Here is an 18,580-nt window from a genome sequence, read left to right on the forward strand (position 1 = left end):
GACCAGACAGCAAAAAAAAGGGAGGTCATGATTGTTGTGGACTCCATATAGAGAAACACAGCAAGTTCAAGTCACAGTTTGGACCCCCTTACTACAATAGTGTGCTGCCTTCCGGGAGCCTCGGTCAAGCACATCACTGAGAACGTGGACAGGCTCCTAGAACGAACAGGAGACGACCAGGTAGTAGTCGTCCACATCGGTACAAACAACATCGGTACAAACAACAAATCCCTGCAAAACAAATTCAGAGAGCTAGGAAGGAAATTAAAAGAGAAAACCAAAACTGTGGTATTTTCTGGTATACTACCTGCACCTTGCAAAGGACCATATGGACAGCTGGAAATAATTAATCAAAACGCATGGCTGAAGACACGGTGCACACGGGAAGGCTTCACCTATCTCGATCATTGGACCACATTCTGCAAACGCAAGTCAAAAAGGAAGTTAGAAAGGCCAAGAGAGAAATAGAAATGAACATTGCTAAGGGAGCTAAAACCAATTCCAAAATGTTTTTCCAATATTACAACAGCAAGAGAACATTCAAAGAGGAAATTAAATGTTTAAGAGCTACAAATGGCAAAATTGTAGATGAAGAAAAAAAAATAGCAAATATATTAAATGATTACTTTTCACAAGTTTTTACAAAGGAAGATACTGACAACATGCCCCACATGTCATCCAGTTCCTATCCAGTTTTAAATAACTTAAGCATAACTGAGGCAGAAGTGTTAAAGGGACTAGGAGCTCTTAAAATAAACAAATCCCCTGGGCCGAATGAGATCCTCCCAGTAGTACTCAAAGAAATGAAAGAAGTAATTTACAAACCGCTAACCAAGATCATGCAGCAGTCTCTTGACACAGGGGTGGTACCGACAGACTGGAAAATTGCAAACGTAATACCGTTCCACAAAAAGGGAAACAAAACTGAACCAGGTAACTACAGACCAGTAAGCCTGACTTCTATTATATGCAAACTTATGGAAACTATAATAAGATCCAAAATGGAAGATTACCTATATGGTAGCAGGGCCCTGGGAGACAGTCAGCATGGTTTTAGGAAAGGGAGATCGTGTCTAACTAACTTGCTTGATTTTTTTGAGGATGCAACATCGATAATGGATAATTGCAAAGCATATGACATGGTTTATTTAGATTTCCAGAAAGCTTTTGACAAAGTCCCACACAAAAGATTAATTCTCAAACTGAACGCAGTTGGGATTCAAGGAAATGCATGTACATGGATTAGGGAGTGGTTAACATGTAGAAAACAGAAAGTACTGATTAGAGGAGAAACCTCAGAATGGAGTGTGATAACCAGTGGTGTACCACAGGGATCAGTATTCGGTCCTCTGCTATTCCTAATCTACATTAATGATTTAGATTCTGGTATAGTAAGCAAACTTGTTAAATTTGCAGATGACACAAAAGTAGGAGGAGTGGCAAACACTGTTGTAGCAGCAAAGGTCATTCAAAATGATCTAGACAAGATTCAGAACTGGGCAGACACATGGCAAATGACATTTAATAGAGAAAAGTGTAAGGTACTGCACGCAGGAAATAAAAATGTACATTATAAATATCATATGGGAGATACTGAAATTGGAGAAGGAATCTATGAAAAAGACCTAGGAGTTTTTGTTGACTCAGAAATGTCTTCATCTAGACAATGTGGGGAAGCTATAAAAAAGGCTAACAAGATGCTCGGATACATTGTGAAAAGTGTTGAATTTAAATCAAGGGAAGTAATGTTAAAACTGTACAATGCACTAGTAAGACCTCATCTTGAATATTGTGTGCAGTTCTGGTCAACTCGCTATAAAAAAGATATTGCTGCTCTAGAAAGAGTGCAAAGAAGAGCGACCATAATTATTCCGGGCTTAAAAGGCATGTCATATGCAGACAGGCTAAAAGAATTGAATCTGTTCAGTCTTGAACAAAGAAGACTACGTGGCGACCTAATTCAAGCATTCAAAATTCTAAAAGGTATTGACAGTGTCGACCCAAGGGACTTTTTTTGCCTGAAAAAAGAAACAAGGACCAGGGGTCACAAATGAAGATTACACAAAGGGGCATTCAGAACAGAAAATAGGAGGCACTTTTTTACATAGAGAATTGTGAGGGTCTGGAATCAACTCCCCAGTAATGTTGTTGAAGCTGACACCCTGGGATCCTTCAAGAAGCTGCTTGATGAGATTCTGGGATCAATACGCTACTAACAACCAAACGAGCAAGATGGGCCGAATGGCTTCCTCTCGTTTGTAAACTTTCTTATGTTCTTATGTTCTTATTTCAAGTATTATATTACTATCATGTATTACACACTTTCCACTGTATTTAATGTACTATTTCATGTATTATGTACTATCATGTATTATGTACTTTCCACTATTTTAATGTATTATGCGTTGTTTTTTTACTGTATATCATGTATTATGCATTTTTCTGTATTTGAAGTATTATGGATTTTCTTGTTTTTATTGCATCTTGTAAAATGCTTTGTGATGGTGGTCCACTATGCACTATATAAAATAAAGATTGATTGATTGACATACAGGTCATTTCAATGCTCCTGTCAAGCACCACCCATTACAGTACCACTGACCAGACCACTTCTCATTCTCTGTGCCTATAATCTCCATCTGGCACATGGGACAGGCGGGATCGGGAATTAGTTTCATTTGGAATTTGTTTGTAAGCTGTTGTATGGCCTGTATGCAGTTTAAAGTTAATTAGCTGTTGGACAGGGTTGTTATAAGGGCAAGGAGAATATTGCCTTAGTCATTTTTAGATCTTCTGTTGTTATCCATTTTCACATGCATCATCTCATTATTGTAAATCTTCTAAGCCATCTGTGAAATAGACTGTAGGCTTGTGTGTTTTGCCTTTTGTGCTTTGCACATTATCATAAAGCATGCTTACCTTGTTCACCAGTTTGTTCAGTTGGTTCATTACATTCCCCAAATGTAATTTTGTTGTAGAGCTTATATTTTCAACTATATAGAACACTGCCCCTTTAAATACAGTGGCTGACTGCAAATTAGTGTGGTTTAATCTACTAACAAAAACACGTTCTTTGAAAATAAGCTTACCCAAATTCCCCCAAAATTGCTTTCTTGTTAACTGGGTCCCTACCAAGAACTTGAGGATCAAATTTAATCCTGATATAGCTCTTCCAGAAGGCTCTTTACAAAACAACAAGCAGACCATTATTTACTTGGACATGCTCTTGGATAGTTTTACTACTTTTTTGCTGGTGAAGATACAGGCAATTCTCTTTTTTTTTCTAAGTTTGTAGTCAGTCCAATTCAATTATATGCAAATTGATGTATGCAAACTCATATACTAAATACATGAATAATGATTTAAATATTTAATGCTGTATTAATCTGTAGAGGACGATTCCACTTAGCATAGCAGTAAATGCTGCAGTCACTTCACTGAACCATTATCAGACATCAGTTTTAAACAATGGTGACACTCACAAGTGATTTTGAAATTATACCTTCAGCCTGGGTGTGTAGAAAATGATAATGTTTAAAATCAAGACATCATCATACCTGTACAGATTTAGCCCACAAGATAGTTCTAGGTACCCTAGCATTTTCCAGATTAAGTGGTATATGTAAGGATACAAGCAAAGTGATTTGCGGGTGGAAAACCCTGGCATAATGTAGGCGTAAATCGTGGTTAGCAGCCGTAAAGTCTGATTTTAACAGCCGCTAAAAATACGACATATTAAAAGAATGGTGTTCATCTGCCGTTCTGCACTCACTATTAAATTTGCACTTTGCCATCATTAATCCATTAAAATGATATTGAAATGCATTCAAATGAAGAAAATAGCATGTAATTGGGCGTGATCTGGATACTAAGCACGCATAAACATTATAATGTGATGTAAGGATTTTACCTTGCACGCAGGCAATTGCTAACCCTCCAGGAAAACTTGACACCTCTTCTTACAAGGTGCAAACCATTGTAAAAGCAAGTAATTAAGAGCTGTATAAAAGCACACATCTGCAGAGACCTGTCATTGATTTCAGGACGGCTGCTGTGGTACACTCCCTGATGCATTGACACTTGGCTCCCGTTGAGGAGAGATAGGAACATGTTTGGAGAAGGGCAAAACGAAGAAGACCCTGCACATTCAATCCCAGGGTCACGTTGTTTGGGATGTCGGAGGATGCAGTGCTAAAGTGTTATCGTCTCACTCCGCAGGTCATCCTAGACCTAATAGCTGAATTGAGGGATGAGCTAGACCCCCGCGTCAATCTAGGGACTGCTATCCCTGCACATGTGAAAGTGCTGTGTTCTCTGCACTACTTAGCCTCTGATTCCTTTCAGACCACGGAATGTCTGGAGGGAGAGCCCAATCTTCCTTTTCCAGAGTGCTAGGAAAATTTCTGGATGTCTTGCTGAAAGAGGCTTTTCCAAACAACTCAATTTTATGAGGAGCGACCTCACCTCTAAGATCTCTCAGCTCCTTCTAAGAAAGCTTTTCTTTTCTTTTCTTTTCCGTGCACCAAGAGGACTTTGCTGCCCTTCGTCTGACATATTTTCTTTTGGTTTGTATTTTTGTGCTCTACAGATGTCATGCTCTAAGTCCGTCACCTCTGAGCTGCGGGTGCGACCATTAAATAGACCGATGCACTCATTGAGACCCTCATTTTCATAATTGTGGATCATTAAATGTGAGTGTTGAGTCATTTGCATTGCTCTTAAGCCTACACAGGGCGCAGTGCAAAATAATTGCCTGGCCACAATGCAGTTTGCAATTTGAATCTACCCCTAAGTGTTCAGCAGCAGTCAAACATTTTATGGATCAGGGGGATGCTGGGGCACCTGAGACTAACCTACAGTACAAGCTAACAACATCCCAGCTATTCTTCAGTATTGTAATATAAAACATTAAATAACCTCCACGATTCTCTGCAAATACATACTGGGTCCTTCTGTCTAATCACCACTTCCAGCACTGCTCCTCAGCTCCAAAATTATTCAAATTGGCACAGCCAGGATGCAAACCTACTCTCCTCTGACTGCATGAATCATCTCGCACATCACCGCTTTACCCAGTGAGCCACTCTGGAACCCTGTGGTGTAGTGGAGTGCGCTCAAGGCTGGTCAACAGCAGGAATAGCAAACCCAGACTCAGATACTGCAGTTTTAAATACTTAATCGCAAACAAATAAAAGGTTTAAACAAAAACACCACAAAACTATTCAAAACAAACAAACCCCAAAACACCCAAGCTATGGCTGTCCCGGTGTTTTCTTTCTGCTTTTTACTTTCTCTTTACTCTCTCTTTCACTCTCATGCTCGCCACTCCATACCCTATACACTCTCCTAAACAAACATTTATCTCTTCCTGGTAATATAGAACAGGATGAGCTGTTGGAAAGGTTGATTGCACATTGTGGGGATTCTGAATAGAGGTATAGGATAGTAATCTTTGAATTTAAGACCTGACACTTCGACAAAGCACTTGAGTTATTGGTTTGGTCTCCGTTCTATCGCATAAATATCCGATCTTTAAATCGTACTTAGGCTACTACAGTACTTTTCATGTAAAATTATTTACGAAAACTTCCATCCATGTATACAGTTGAATTCTAATTAGATTTTCTATCGTTAATCATGTAAACACAGAAAAGTGACGTTTTAAGAAAATCAGTTTTCTGATTCAGTTTTCGGAAAACACTTAGTCATGTAAACATACTGATTGATGCTTTAAATACAGATTACTGGTAGCACATTAATCATTTTGCTGTAAACCTGAAAAAATATGTTGTGGACACTGGAGTGCTTTAATGCCTGAAATGTGGTTAAGAAGAATATTTCTAACCAGGGACAGAACAGCTTTTTTATAGCATCCTTTCAATATCACATTTAAATTGAATCTCCACTAAGAATATCTTGTGGTTAACACCAATAATATGTATTTATGCATCATCACGTAAACCTGTATAGCCGCCCACTTTAATAGCAGTTTGAGGTAAAATGTATGCATTGAACATAGTCCCTAAATGTATTTTCAGTACCTATTAACCTTGAGGGTGAGTCTTTGTAAACTGATATTTTGGATTTCTCCATGTCAGTAAATCACTCTAAATGAGGGCTCCTTCTTCACTACAGAATTCCACTTAGCTTCCACCAACCAGACTCGGGCCGACTGAGAGGATGAATCAGGTGTTAATTAGTAAAAAGAGAGGGTTTCGGATATAGGGCTGGATAATCTGCGAGAAATCAGCTGTGACCAACCAAAATTAAATCTACACAGACAGAACAAGCTTTTTGTCCTTGACTTGGCAGAAGACTGAACCTTTTTAGAGTATAAATACTATCCATGTGAATGCAATGTGAGCTGCTATGTTTAAGCATCTGCATTTTCCTTTGTCCATAAAAATGCCATTTATGTTATTTACTGTTTTCATATAATTAGATAATTTACTACATTTGAATTGTAAACTGCAGACATTTTCACACATCACATATTTGCCTTGCTTCACCATACACTTTACAATGCCTTTGCATTGTGTAGTCGGTACTTTTTGACTGACAGGGAGGCACAATGTTTGTAATATTGATCACTGGGTACTGGGCTTTCAAATGGTCATTACCCAACTGGCAGCCAATTAGCCATTTGGTCTCCAGAAGAAGACATGTCAAAAGATCAACTAGGAGATGAATATTCTTAAACTTAAAAACTAATTGACCGTTGACTATTTGAAAGGCCAGTAGCCAGTGGTCAAAAGCCAACCACCTTTACTGACCTCATCTAATTGCTGTCAAACTATGTCTTGTGAGAGAAACACTTTATGCCATTCAACCCACTGTTTTGTCCCGTTTACTGTATTGATGACAATACAGTAATTACAAGAAACACAGTATTCCATTACAATATATGATTGGTTTACCATCATTTTTTTTGTATTAATGTGCAGTTTGTTTTGTATTAATGTACAGTTCTGCTTTTGCAGCATTTTATTCTAAAAGGAAAAACAATTTGGTGACATTAACTTCAATTTTTTTTCCAGTATTCAAGAGCTTTGTAAGAGCTTTTGCTTAATTTGTAGCATTACCAATTGATTTTTCACACTAGAAAACGATGGTGCAAATACTGCACTGGTGTAAATGATGATGCTTGACTTCAGATTAGCCCTCAAACTCCACAGCTATCATATTTTGCAGTACAGTACCTTATTGCAGTCTTGATGAAGACCATACATTTCTTAACTGCATGAATGTTTATTGAAGTTTATTATCTGTTATTTTCATACTACATATATTTTATTATGTTACCCAATATTATACCTGAGTATAACTGTACAGTATCTGCTTGTCTAGATCGGTTTCTTTGCTCCTAGTTTCTTTCAGCTTATCCCTGTACCACATAACATTCAATTGTTTAAATACACATTCATTATACATTTTCTAGCCGTGTTTCAGTCTCTTGTGAACCTTAACTGCTAACCTTTCATTAAAAAGTAGCAGTGGCCTAGTTTAAAGCACAGTACTGCACTTCTGAAAATATAAACCTTTCCAAAATCAATTGTCCTCCTTTTTTTGTGAAAATGCATTTTAAGCGCAAATTACTTTAAATGCCTTCTTATAGATGCTTTTTAGCTTAGAACAGCGAAAGCTGAGATAGTGTCACAAATGACCCTCAGCTGGCTTTATGTGTGTTGTGGCTGACTGTTGGGTAGCACTTTCGCCCCAGCAACAGGCGGTCCTGCCTGGTTAGCGCCACAGCCAATGCTGGTCCAAGCAGTACTATATAAGGGGCTGGATCTGAGAGCAGAGAGAGGAACACGGAAGACAGGAAGAACCAGGATGAGGAGGAGCGAGTGAGTGAGTGAGTGGGTGAGTGGGTGAGTGAGTGAGTGAGTGAGTGAGTGAGTGAGTGAGAGCACGCAGCCTTGAGGGAATACGATATTGTGTAAGATTTACTGTTTTGGATTTACTTCGGGAAAACGACCATTGGCAACAAGAACTTCGTTTTGGGGACGGACAAGCAGTGTGACAATATTCAGGAACGAGTTTGGAGTTTTTTTCTTATTTCTTTTAGTCATGTCGGGACAATATAGGTGGTTGGTTGTTTTCTTTTTGACTTGTTTTTGTTGTGTATTTTTATTCTGTGTAGCTATTGTACACTATCATTGGTGGGTGAAAATAGCTTCACCATTTAAGAATTTCACAAACATGTTTTTTGGCTGTACAACAAATATCGATTTATTTTTGCGCACTTGTTTTTTTTCTTTATTTTGTCTGCCTTGTTTTCTTTGGCAGAGCAAGGGATGGGTGTAACTGTTTTGGGTCCCACTGTTTGCACCAGGATGTTTGGGCCCCCATGGATCCTTGATAGGAAGCAGATCGTATTTCTTGACCTCTGAAGAGGGGAAAGGACAATTAATTGCCAAATTCATGCTAACTGTTTTGTCTGTGTTACTTACCTGTACTGGCCGGCCTCATGCACCCCCATCAGAGTGTGCTTGAGGCCTCCAGTGGTTTACCTACCTTGCCTTCGCGTCTGGAGTCCAGCTTCCAGGTCGGGTCCGATGGCGGCAGATTGAATCTGGGGGAGGTCTGGAGAGCACGGCAGGAGAAGGAGGTGAAAGACTGACCGAAGGGAAGTGACCAGAACCTCTGGGTGGAGGGTGGAGTTTACTTACCTGTGTGTCAGTTCCTGATGGCCCCTTTCCTTTGCCCTGCTCTCTTCTCTCAGGTCCGCGGGTGGCAGCAGCGATCAACAGATGGAGTCCGGGCAAGGTCCAGGGAGCGTAGTGGAAGAGAGAGAGAAGAGAACCACGTGGTTATAGACCAGTTGAAGGAAAGTGACCAAAACCTCTGGGTGGAGGGTGAAGTTTACTTACCTGTGGGTCAGTTCCTGACGGCCCTTTCTTTGCCCCGCTCTCCTGTCTCAGGTCCTTTGGAGGCAGAAGTCGAGCGTTAGGGAGAAATCCAGCAGGGGGTGGCGGTTCCTGCATTGGCGGGAGGAAACAGTGGCAGACCAAGCGAGTTGGGGGAAGCCCCGGGAGTGTGAGGTCTACCCCCCCCCCCGGACTATTTCTTTTTTTCTCTTTTTTTTGTTGAACAGTAATTGTCTGTGTGCTTGAACTTTTTTTCTGAGACCGTGACCAACAGGAGGGGATTGCCTAGTCTGCATTGTTTTTTTTTAATCTTTTTTGGCACTCCCTTTTGAAAGTTCAGCTTATTTCTTTTAGTATTGTGTGGTTTGATTTTAACGATTTTTACTCTGTTGAGAACAATAAAATTTGTTTTACCAGATGCTGTCCCATTGTGTGTGTGTGGGAAACCCAGGGAACAAAGAACCTATATGGGGGAACGAAATAACTATTCGGTTACTACGGTCCTTGTCTTACCAAAAACAAATTGGCGTAGTCGTCAGCTACATAGGTACACTAGCTAGGTTATCTCAGGTCACCCTACCCGTGGCAATAATTGCAGAATGTTCTTTTGAGTACCTGCGGGTCAAGAGGGAGAATGTAAGTTGATTGCTGCTTTGTAAATCAGTTGCTAGATTTATATAAAACATCTGGGTAACCCAGCAAGACTCCTGAAAATAAGTGACTTTGTTCAAGTGTTGCTAATTACATCAAATCAGCTGTACTGTACAACATCTAGTCTGGCTGTGAGGAGTTTAGGGACAGGAGCTCAATCGATGTTAGGGCAGTTATTGTTATACCATTGGAGAAACAGTTTTGGGAGTATGTTTTGAAAAATAATACCTCACCCCCAGTCTGTCATCCCTACTAAACTGATACATGTTGAGGCACCTGTGCACTCAGCTTGCTCATTAAAGTCATCGGCATGTATTTGAAGAGAATGATTATCTATTTTAGGATGCCAACAAATTTTGTGAAGAAGTGTAGTAGACAAGGTTCCACGAATCTGCACCTAAAAACAGAATCAGTTTTTAATATTTTGGTTGGCCTACATGTTCTGATTGGTTTCCTGAAAACAGGTTGCAACCAAACATGATAGAGTCCTTCAGTATTACCATGTGACAGAGCGTGCAACTGAAGCTGTTTAAATTGCTTTGTTAAAGACACTTACTGTATAAGCATGTCGCTGTCAGTGGCTGCGTAACCTGTCTGAATCTGCTGTCAGTGGTTACATCTGATAATGGAAAAAATCTGCTACAGAACTAAGTAAGCAGCAGAGAAACTATACAGTATATAGCCTGAAATAAGCTGGCCACTGACCCAGTATAAACTACGCTAGATACAGTATGTGTCTATCTTTAATTAACACATCTCTATGTTAAGCAGGGCTGTATCTGGTTAATAGGTAGATGGAAGACTGACTAATAAATACCAGGTGCACAGGAAGTGCTACAGGAAGTGACGTTGTCTGTCCTGCAGTGGCCACTCTTCTCATAATTCAGCCAATGCCCAGCTCAGCTTTTGTGGAAAGTGCTGTAGTTTTTGAATGAGACGTTGTTCAAAATCCTGTCTACACTGGACGTAATGTGTTACAAGAAGAAACACATTTCTTTATCGGTATCCTGTGGTATCTGGGTCACAGCAAAATCCTGACTGTTTTGATATTTTTATTCTCATGTGTCATAAGTCAGCTGGAGAATAAAACAAATAACAGGAACGTTCGGAGAAAGAGGATGTGTATCCAGATCCTGTTCCCTCCTGAAACAATGCTGATGCTCTGATTAAAAATAAATGGTTACAATGGGAACAGAAATAATCAGCTTGCAGGAGGGAGCATGAACATTTGACAATCCTACCAGGTAGTCCTAAAGCAAATTATGGAACATAGTGCTGAACATGTGCTGTCCTACCTCAATCTGGTCCCAATTTTTGTGTTTCAGTAACACAGATGCATAGATTGAGAGAGCCCAGCTTTCTATCAGAAGGCCTGGGTTCTCAGTCTTTTTTGCTGGTCTCCAGCTCATGGAAATTAAAGCTAATGGAACTGTGATTCACAAGTTATTAGAATATGGTAGTAGGTCAGTGATTCATTATAAGACCATTTTATTCTTTGTGTCCACTTTTTCTTTAGCTCAGTCATCTGTATTCTAAATTGTATTTTTAAGTAGCCTGTGTGGTTGATTTAAATTAAAGAAGAGCACATAAAACCTTAAGTGTTCAAATATCAGGTGGCACAGATTTCAGAAAAGTTTGTCTGCCAGAGATCTTTATTTGCAAACGCTATTATAAATGAGAAAATTAATCAACTGCTTTTTATTCATTAAATGTTCATTTTAAAATGTTATACTCTAATTCACAGTATATTGAAACTGATAATCCTTTCCTCCTAAGGTTGTTTACCTAAACAGATAAATAACTTTACACCCGATGCACACAATAGCTGCTTATAATTAGTGATGCTTATTTCGGTGCTTATTTTTAGTAATGCCAAAAGAAATGTACAACATTATATGGCTGCGGGTGGATGAACATTAGATAGGGTTATGGTTGCAGCTTTCATTTTTTATACCATTTTAAAAATGCTGTCCATAAATATGGAGGTATCATCTGATTTAATGAAATTAAAAAACATTGCAGATTGAAATCAAAGTGTATGCTGTTCTTCTGTTGCAACAGAATACAGTAAAATGCACCCTGAACAGGATAAGTGATCACCAAACAAGTAATGATCTCTGGTGTTCTTTTATGTGCTTATACGATAAACACTGGATTCATTTTTGTGTTTCGACTGTTTTATCTGTGTTAATAATAATAATTAAAAAAAAAAACAGTTAATTAGTAAATGACTAGTTAAATAGTTCATTTTGGACTGCTGTAAATGTTTTGAAAATATGCCCCTAAAATTTTGGATGCATGAGTTTGTATTTCACAACATGTATCCTAAATTATTGAGAGTAATTTTACAGAATCACTAGTAATTGTGTACAGAAAAGTTCAATTTCATACATTGAATAAACAGGGGCCCGTTTCACCAGTGTAACATTTACAAACTGCAGTGTTTCCCGAATATCATCGTAGCTCCAGTCGCTCTTGAATGACTATTTGAACGTACTCTTGACATGTTCGTGGAGGTTGTAATGCACTGTTTGAACGTAAAGACAGAACTTAGCAAGTGCTGCCATTCAGAGGATAGTTGTTTGAATCGTCAGCAACAACAAACACGCTCTTAAACCCCATTCACACTACCGGGCCATCCTAGATTTACATTTGCGTTTTTAAGGTGACCTTGTGCGTTCACATATGTGACTGAAAAGCAGGCCTAAAATGTGGCGAACATCATTTTTTTTTTTATTTTTATGTAACGATAGCCTGCACTCAGCATGGAGGAGCTACCGGGATATACAGTAATCATTTTGTAGCAGATGTTTCTTTTCAGTGCCGCACAGCAGCAATTAAAAAAAAAAAAAAAAAAAAAAAAAAAAAAAAAAAAAAAAGCATATTGACTATTTTGACTTAATGTTACGGTGTGTAACAGGGTGACAATCCGAGCTTATCCCCATCCACAATCATAGTATTCTCTTGACAACACGAAGGTGTTTAGAACCCTGGAAACAGCAACTTGCTAATGTTGACAGGTATAAATATTTATTTTCGTAAAGGATACTTCACTCAGGCAAATGACTATGAGGTTGTACACAATGACTGACATTCACAAGCTTATGACCTAGTACTACTGCTCCCTCCTAAGGAAAGACACGACATTAAATAATGTTAAATAAATGACACATGTTTCTTCTCATTTATACGTATTTGTTTAACCGGCATGAAAACCATCTTTGTTTACAAACACGATTGTTAAACTTTTTACTCGTTTACTCCTTTTTATTATCATCCATTTAACTAAACACAGTATACAATATTATGGTTTTCGTTGCAGTTGTTAATAAGAAACAGCCCCACTTTATTCCAGGATTCCTTTAAAACACGCCAGCTTGTTAAAAGTTATTGTTATTTTATAAGGGATGGGACGTGAACCATCACACGCAGACAAAATTATTTCGCCAGTTAAAAAAAAGGAGAGAAATCACAAAAAGTGATTTCTATAATTTATAATTGTTCTATTGAAAGATATTCATTAAAGTAGAGATTCAGTCTTATAATAAAATAAAAATTATTACATAACATGCATACAATGAAAAATAACATGCAAAAACTAACTTTATGCTTTAACAAAAGTATTTGGGCACCCTTACATTAGTATTTTGTGTACTCAACCCTTTGTTTCCTTTATAGCTTGCAGTCTTATTTTGTACTTTGAAACCAGTTCCTGGCATCTTCCTGGAGATATTTCTGCCCATTCTTCAACACTTGGTTTCCTTTGCAACAGCAGCCTTCAAGTCAACCCACAACATCTTGATTCAAGTCTGGGGGCAGGTGGCCAATCTCCCTTCCTTTTTGCAGTAATCCAATGATTTTGCTGGGCTGTTTGACTGATTCTTCTTTCAGATTTTGCAGAAATCTTTCTTGGTCTTCAACACCTGGAGCTAGTTTCAGTCGTTCCTGTTCTCTTTTGATTGTCAATAATAGCCCACACAGTGTTTTTCAGTAAACCAAGTTTTTTCTGCTATTTTTCATTTAGTTTTTCCATTTTCGTTTAGCTGTATTACAGCCTTTTTGAGATTGTTGCTGTACTCTTTAATTTTAACCATTTTTGTTACTTTTTTTAATTACAAATTTATTTTTCATCACTTGATGAGTATGTATTTATTCTATAATTCATTAGATGTTAGTTTTCAATCATGATAACCGTCAATAATTAGCAACGAATGGGTTTTGTATTTAACAAAAAATTGAATACCACTATGTGTCAATTCAATTGATCTCAGTAGTGGTGGATCTAATTGCTGCCCCCCCCCCAATAATAAGGTTATAGAAATGAAACATCTAACCACGCACGTTGAGTTTGTAGTGTATTTCTGTTCGTAGAAAATATTTTTTTTATGACATTGCTATTTTGATCAACCGCTGTTTACATTAGTCGAACAGTCCCTTGTTTTATTTGTTTGTTAAACATTGTGCTGTCAACAGAGTTGCATAGAATGCTCTTCCAGTCCGATAAGAACCTGTATTTTCAATTGTACTCGCAGGTTCTAAAATGTCAGTTTCCAAGACTGTTACGACAAACTATTTGTAGCAAACTCTGTGAAGTCATTATTATATGGTATGGCCTGTCTGAACCAAGGCCTTTCTTTTGTCTTTAGATGTTTAGTTTGATAAATGAAAAGCCATACTCGCCTCTGCAGAAGAAGATAAAACCGGCCATCCGCCTTTTGACATATAGTTACAATGGCTAATACATTTTTTGATGGTACCAGCCTCCCACATCCAAAACTGAGATTTTTTTATGTGTTCCATCCATGAATCTTCAACTTCAGTCATCGCTTCAATGTCCAAACTGAAATGATATATATATATATATATATATATATATATATATATATATATATATATATATATATATATATATATATAAAATCAGATTGATATGGGTATTGCTAACTGATTAAATGGTAACTACAGTATCAGCTAGGCTGTCATGTTCTTTCTCATAAAGCAAGTCTGTAACAAAATATGACAACAACAGAAGAAAAGCAAGGACTTTATAAAATATGGCATGGATGAGCCTAAGAATCAAATTAGCTACCAAAATGTAACCTGAAAATGCAACCTCTGCAGCATCAGATGTGATTGAGTTATGAGTGAACATCAAGACATACCACATACATCCAAATGTTATCAAGCTGAAGTGCACCTTTAGTTTGCAGATCCATGCGTTACAGTGTGTATTGTACTCAGTGCACATGATAATGTCAGACACTGGGATTTCTTACAGGATAGGATGCATGTGTGACCAGTCTAATGTGCTGGCAAATAGGTACTGCTCCCATAGACACAATGTTACAGCCCTGGTGCAACAAACCTTTTGTTCAGATAAACAGATATAATCTGTGTTTGGATAATCGAGTGACAGTTGTATACTATTAAGGTGATAAACTTTTTTTTTTTTTTTAATGTGGTAATTTAATATTCAGAAGCAAATAAAAAAAACAAAAAATGAAGTAATTAATAATAATAATAATAATAATAATAATAATAATAATAATAATAATAATAATAATAATAATAATACAACTATTTGTATTAACATGCTGAAACCATTTAATTTCTTAATTATATTAAATTCTAAATCCAATGTGATCCAACATTTTCAGCGACTGCACAAACTGGTTTAACGTAATTAATTCTATATGACTCATATAGGGATAATACCTGTGTAACACTGACAGATGGTAAGGGGGTTACTATATTGACTGATGTGGGTGGGTGTCATTAAATAATGATTTGAGCATGGATTATAAAGTAATTTGCATTCATGTGAAAACTGTGTGGAATCAACAAACTAAAAGACCATGCAACACAAATGGTTTCTTTGACTAACAAAACTGTTTCAGTTATGATATTTGTCTAGTGACCATCACAATAGTGGTTTTATGAAGGATCTCTGTGCCACACAACACAACTTAATTTACACCCTCTATATTTTGTATTTGTTTTACATCTGCTAGATTGACATTTTTCGCGAATCACAGTTCCTCCTTGTTCTATATATTTGAAAATAATTTTTTTGAGTAAATAAATCAAACAACAGCTTATTGTAGATGCATGTCAGCCATCCAGTTAACATTTTTTACTTTAATTTTATTTACTGTAATAAAAATTATTCAGATCCTTTAAAATAAATTTCTGGAATTGAACAACATTCAATTTGGTATCAATTGAATCTGCCCATTTCTGTGCAGTGGGCAGACAAACATATTCTTTTTGTGGCTAAACATTAATAGGATTGGTTTTGGACAGTTTTGATTCTTAAAAATAGAATTCAGTTGCACTTTACATAGGAAGTCCATTAACTTATCTGTTTGTTTGAAATACACTCAGTGAACTTATCAGTGATAATTTTACTTACATTTATTTAGACCCGATATCACTAAACCGGGAAGTTAGCTTCATGACTGACAACCCTTTCGTAAAATCCTTCTGAAAAGAATGCCTCAATTTTCATAAAATAGGAGAATATTGCATTTTAATTTATGTTCACTCAAACCCTACAATTATTTTAGTCACGTTCCGTTTTTTGGTCAATTGTTTATCTGAACTTCCCTTTACAACAATTCATGGTAATCCACTGTAACTCCTGTAAATTTTGCCACTAATCTGTGTGAAGGAAAAACAATCTGTCCCTGCTGTTGCAGCAATATGCCCTCATTTATATTTTGTGACCATGCATCCTTATCAGCTATTCAGCAGCCCTGTATTGTGTGTCCCAGTGACACTGCAGGGTTTCCAGTATTCTGTACACTGCTTATGAATTCTGATTTACTCCGCGCACAGATAATTTAGCCAGTCGACAGTGCCAAGTGTGCATTGTACTTCTAGGTCAGCCCGAACAAACACACGACCAGGCACCCCCGCTATCATTTTTGTGTCTGACTAGAACAAGCTGAGGGCAAAGTAAGACCTCCCTTGCGGAGTACTGAAGTTGGAGCTGGAAAGAGCAGTGGATTGGATCCTGTGGTCATGTGACCGATGCGAGGCAACATGTGCAATTGGCCTGGATGGCTACTGAGAGTTGTGAAAGAACAGTAGCACCGCACTGAATCCAGTGGAAGCACCTTAGCACCTCGAAACACAGCAGAGGTAAGCATTTTTTTCTTCTGATAATTAGAATGCCGCAATGTAATACACATTGTATTCTAACTGCAATTAAAGTGTTATAGATTAGGTATTTCTTGAGTCACGCTACTAACTCTGGCAATTGCACCACCTATTCATGACACAAACATACCGGTAAATTTCAATATAAAGGATAAACGCATTAAAAAAAAAAAAAAAAAAAAAAAGTATTATTAATAGAAATGGTAATATCAAAAGAGCAATCATCTCAGTAGCTGCATGCCATTGTTTTAAAATGTTTTTTTTTTTTTTTTCTTCTAAAATTAGGAATAATGTCTACGTTTTATAAATTAGTAGGCAAATGCGGTGTGTAGGGCTGATCATTGGTGCGTAGCATGGTTCCAAATGTGGACAGAAACCTATGGATCTGTTAGTTGTATCGAATCACCCTTGCAACCGATTAGTAACAGTAACACCAGTGCAATTCTGGTAGAAGTCTGTGGTTAGTTCAATCATTTCAGCAGTGGAAGACACATTTTACATCGCGTTATACACGAAACCCGTTCTTCAGAACCAAGACAAAAAGAATGCGAAGAGGCATTTGGCAATAGAATTGAAAGAGCTTTGTAATGCTTTCGTTCATCTGACGAAATGTCGCTTTGAATAAGGCTGTAGTACTGTAATGTACTCTAGCATAAGAAAAAAAAAAAATTGGTCCGTCTGACAGCCATCCATGTGTCATTAATTTGAAGACATTGTATTTTATCAGTGAATTGCAGAACTACATGTGTGACCTTGCACTCTCAACAATAGCCTAAAAATAAATGCAAGGGACTGGTATGAGTATATGGACGTGCTGTTTTGTTTGATTTTTCTTAAGTATCACAGTCAGTTATTGAACTGCCTTGTGTAAGTTCTATAGTTGTCTACCAGGCACTGGAGCAATTACAAACCTTACAGTACCGCTAGATAACCAGCAATACGGTCAAGATTAAGCTTTGCAAAGTTTACTAGGTACAGAATGCCACATTACCTTTTGTTATCTAAAAAGTCTATAGACTAAACATTGCTTTAAAAACAAACCTGTGCAGCCATACTTGTACAGTTCATAGTTACAAGTCAGGATTTTTGCATAACTGACCAGTTTTCTTAATGTTTTTTTTCAGTCTGAAGTAAATATCAGATTGGAGAAAAGAAAAAAAGGATGTTACACTAAATAAAGAAATCGAAGACAGCGACAATGTAGATGCGATTGAAGACGTTTTCTCATCCTACTTGAAGGTAAGAAACCAATGAGGCTGCTTGTGTGTAATTTGCACAGTTTTCTACTGCAGCAAGCAAAAAAATGTTGAGCTCTGTGAAGTATCTATTTGCAAGAACCTCATCTGTGAAGAATAATGGTTCCCTGTAACGTGGCACTAACAACTAGGCTAACACAATATAAAACATCAACAATGATTTGGGATTGTAGAAGTATAAAACTGATACAGTTTCCATAGCTACGTGATTGTGCACTGCAGCTCTCTCAGGGAAATATGCAACCTCTGGCAAACTACTGGATTTTTTCTTTGTAAACAGGTCCCTAATTATTATTTTCCTGTGGGAAATTGCATTGTTGATAAAAAAATAAAAAAATAAATAAAAACAATTCTGTAATCAAAAGAGAGATTAAACTTTCAAGCTCATGGGTGTGTCCACATTTTTAATAAGATTTCATGAACCTCTATTCATGTTAAAACTATTTATTTCATCTTTATACATGAATACATGGCATACTGCTTTGCACATGGCCTCAGTATTTACAGTTGATGTCTATGATCCATTGTGATTGCCGTGTAAAATCTGAATTTAGCATGTAAACCTATATTAAACCGTAACTTTTGATCCATATGGCTTTGGGTTAACAAATAAATAGATTTAAATGTTTGTTTTCTATAAAT

The 18,580-nt window shown here is 37.4% G+C and overlaps 1 protein-coding gene across 3 annotated transcripts in view; it reads left to right on the forward strand.

Annotated features, from left to right (window-relative positions):
- The first annotated feature begins 16,551 nt into the window (after positions 1 to 16,551).
- tmem108 (transmembrane protein 108) overlaps positions 16,552 to 18,580 on the forward strand; it is a 134,896-nt gene continuing 132,867 nt past the window's right edge. Inside the window, exons 1-2 of one of the 3 annotated variants that reach the window (XM_041245214.1) lie at positions 16,552 to 16,664; positions 17,807 to 17,921. The gene's annotated coding sequence lies outside the window, so the exon portion shown is untranslated. The remainder of the gene's footprint in view (positions 16,665 to 17,806; positions 17,922 to 18,580) is intronic. The other 2 variants (XM_041245215.1, XM_041245212.1) reach the window with 2 other exon arrangements.

The sequence above is a fragment of the Polyodon spathula genome, chromosome 3 (assembly GCF_017654505.1).
Source record: "Polyodon spathula isolate WHYD16114869_AA chromosome 3, ASM1765450v1, whole genome shotgun sequence".
Classification (NCBI taxonomy): Eukaryota; Metazoa; Chordata; class Actinopteri; order Acipenseriformes; family Polyodontidae; genus Polyodon; species Polyodon spathula.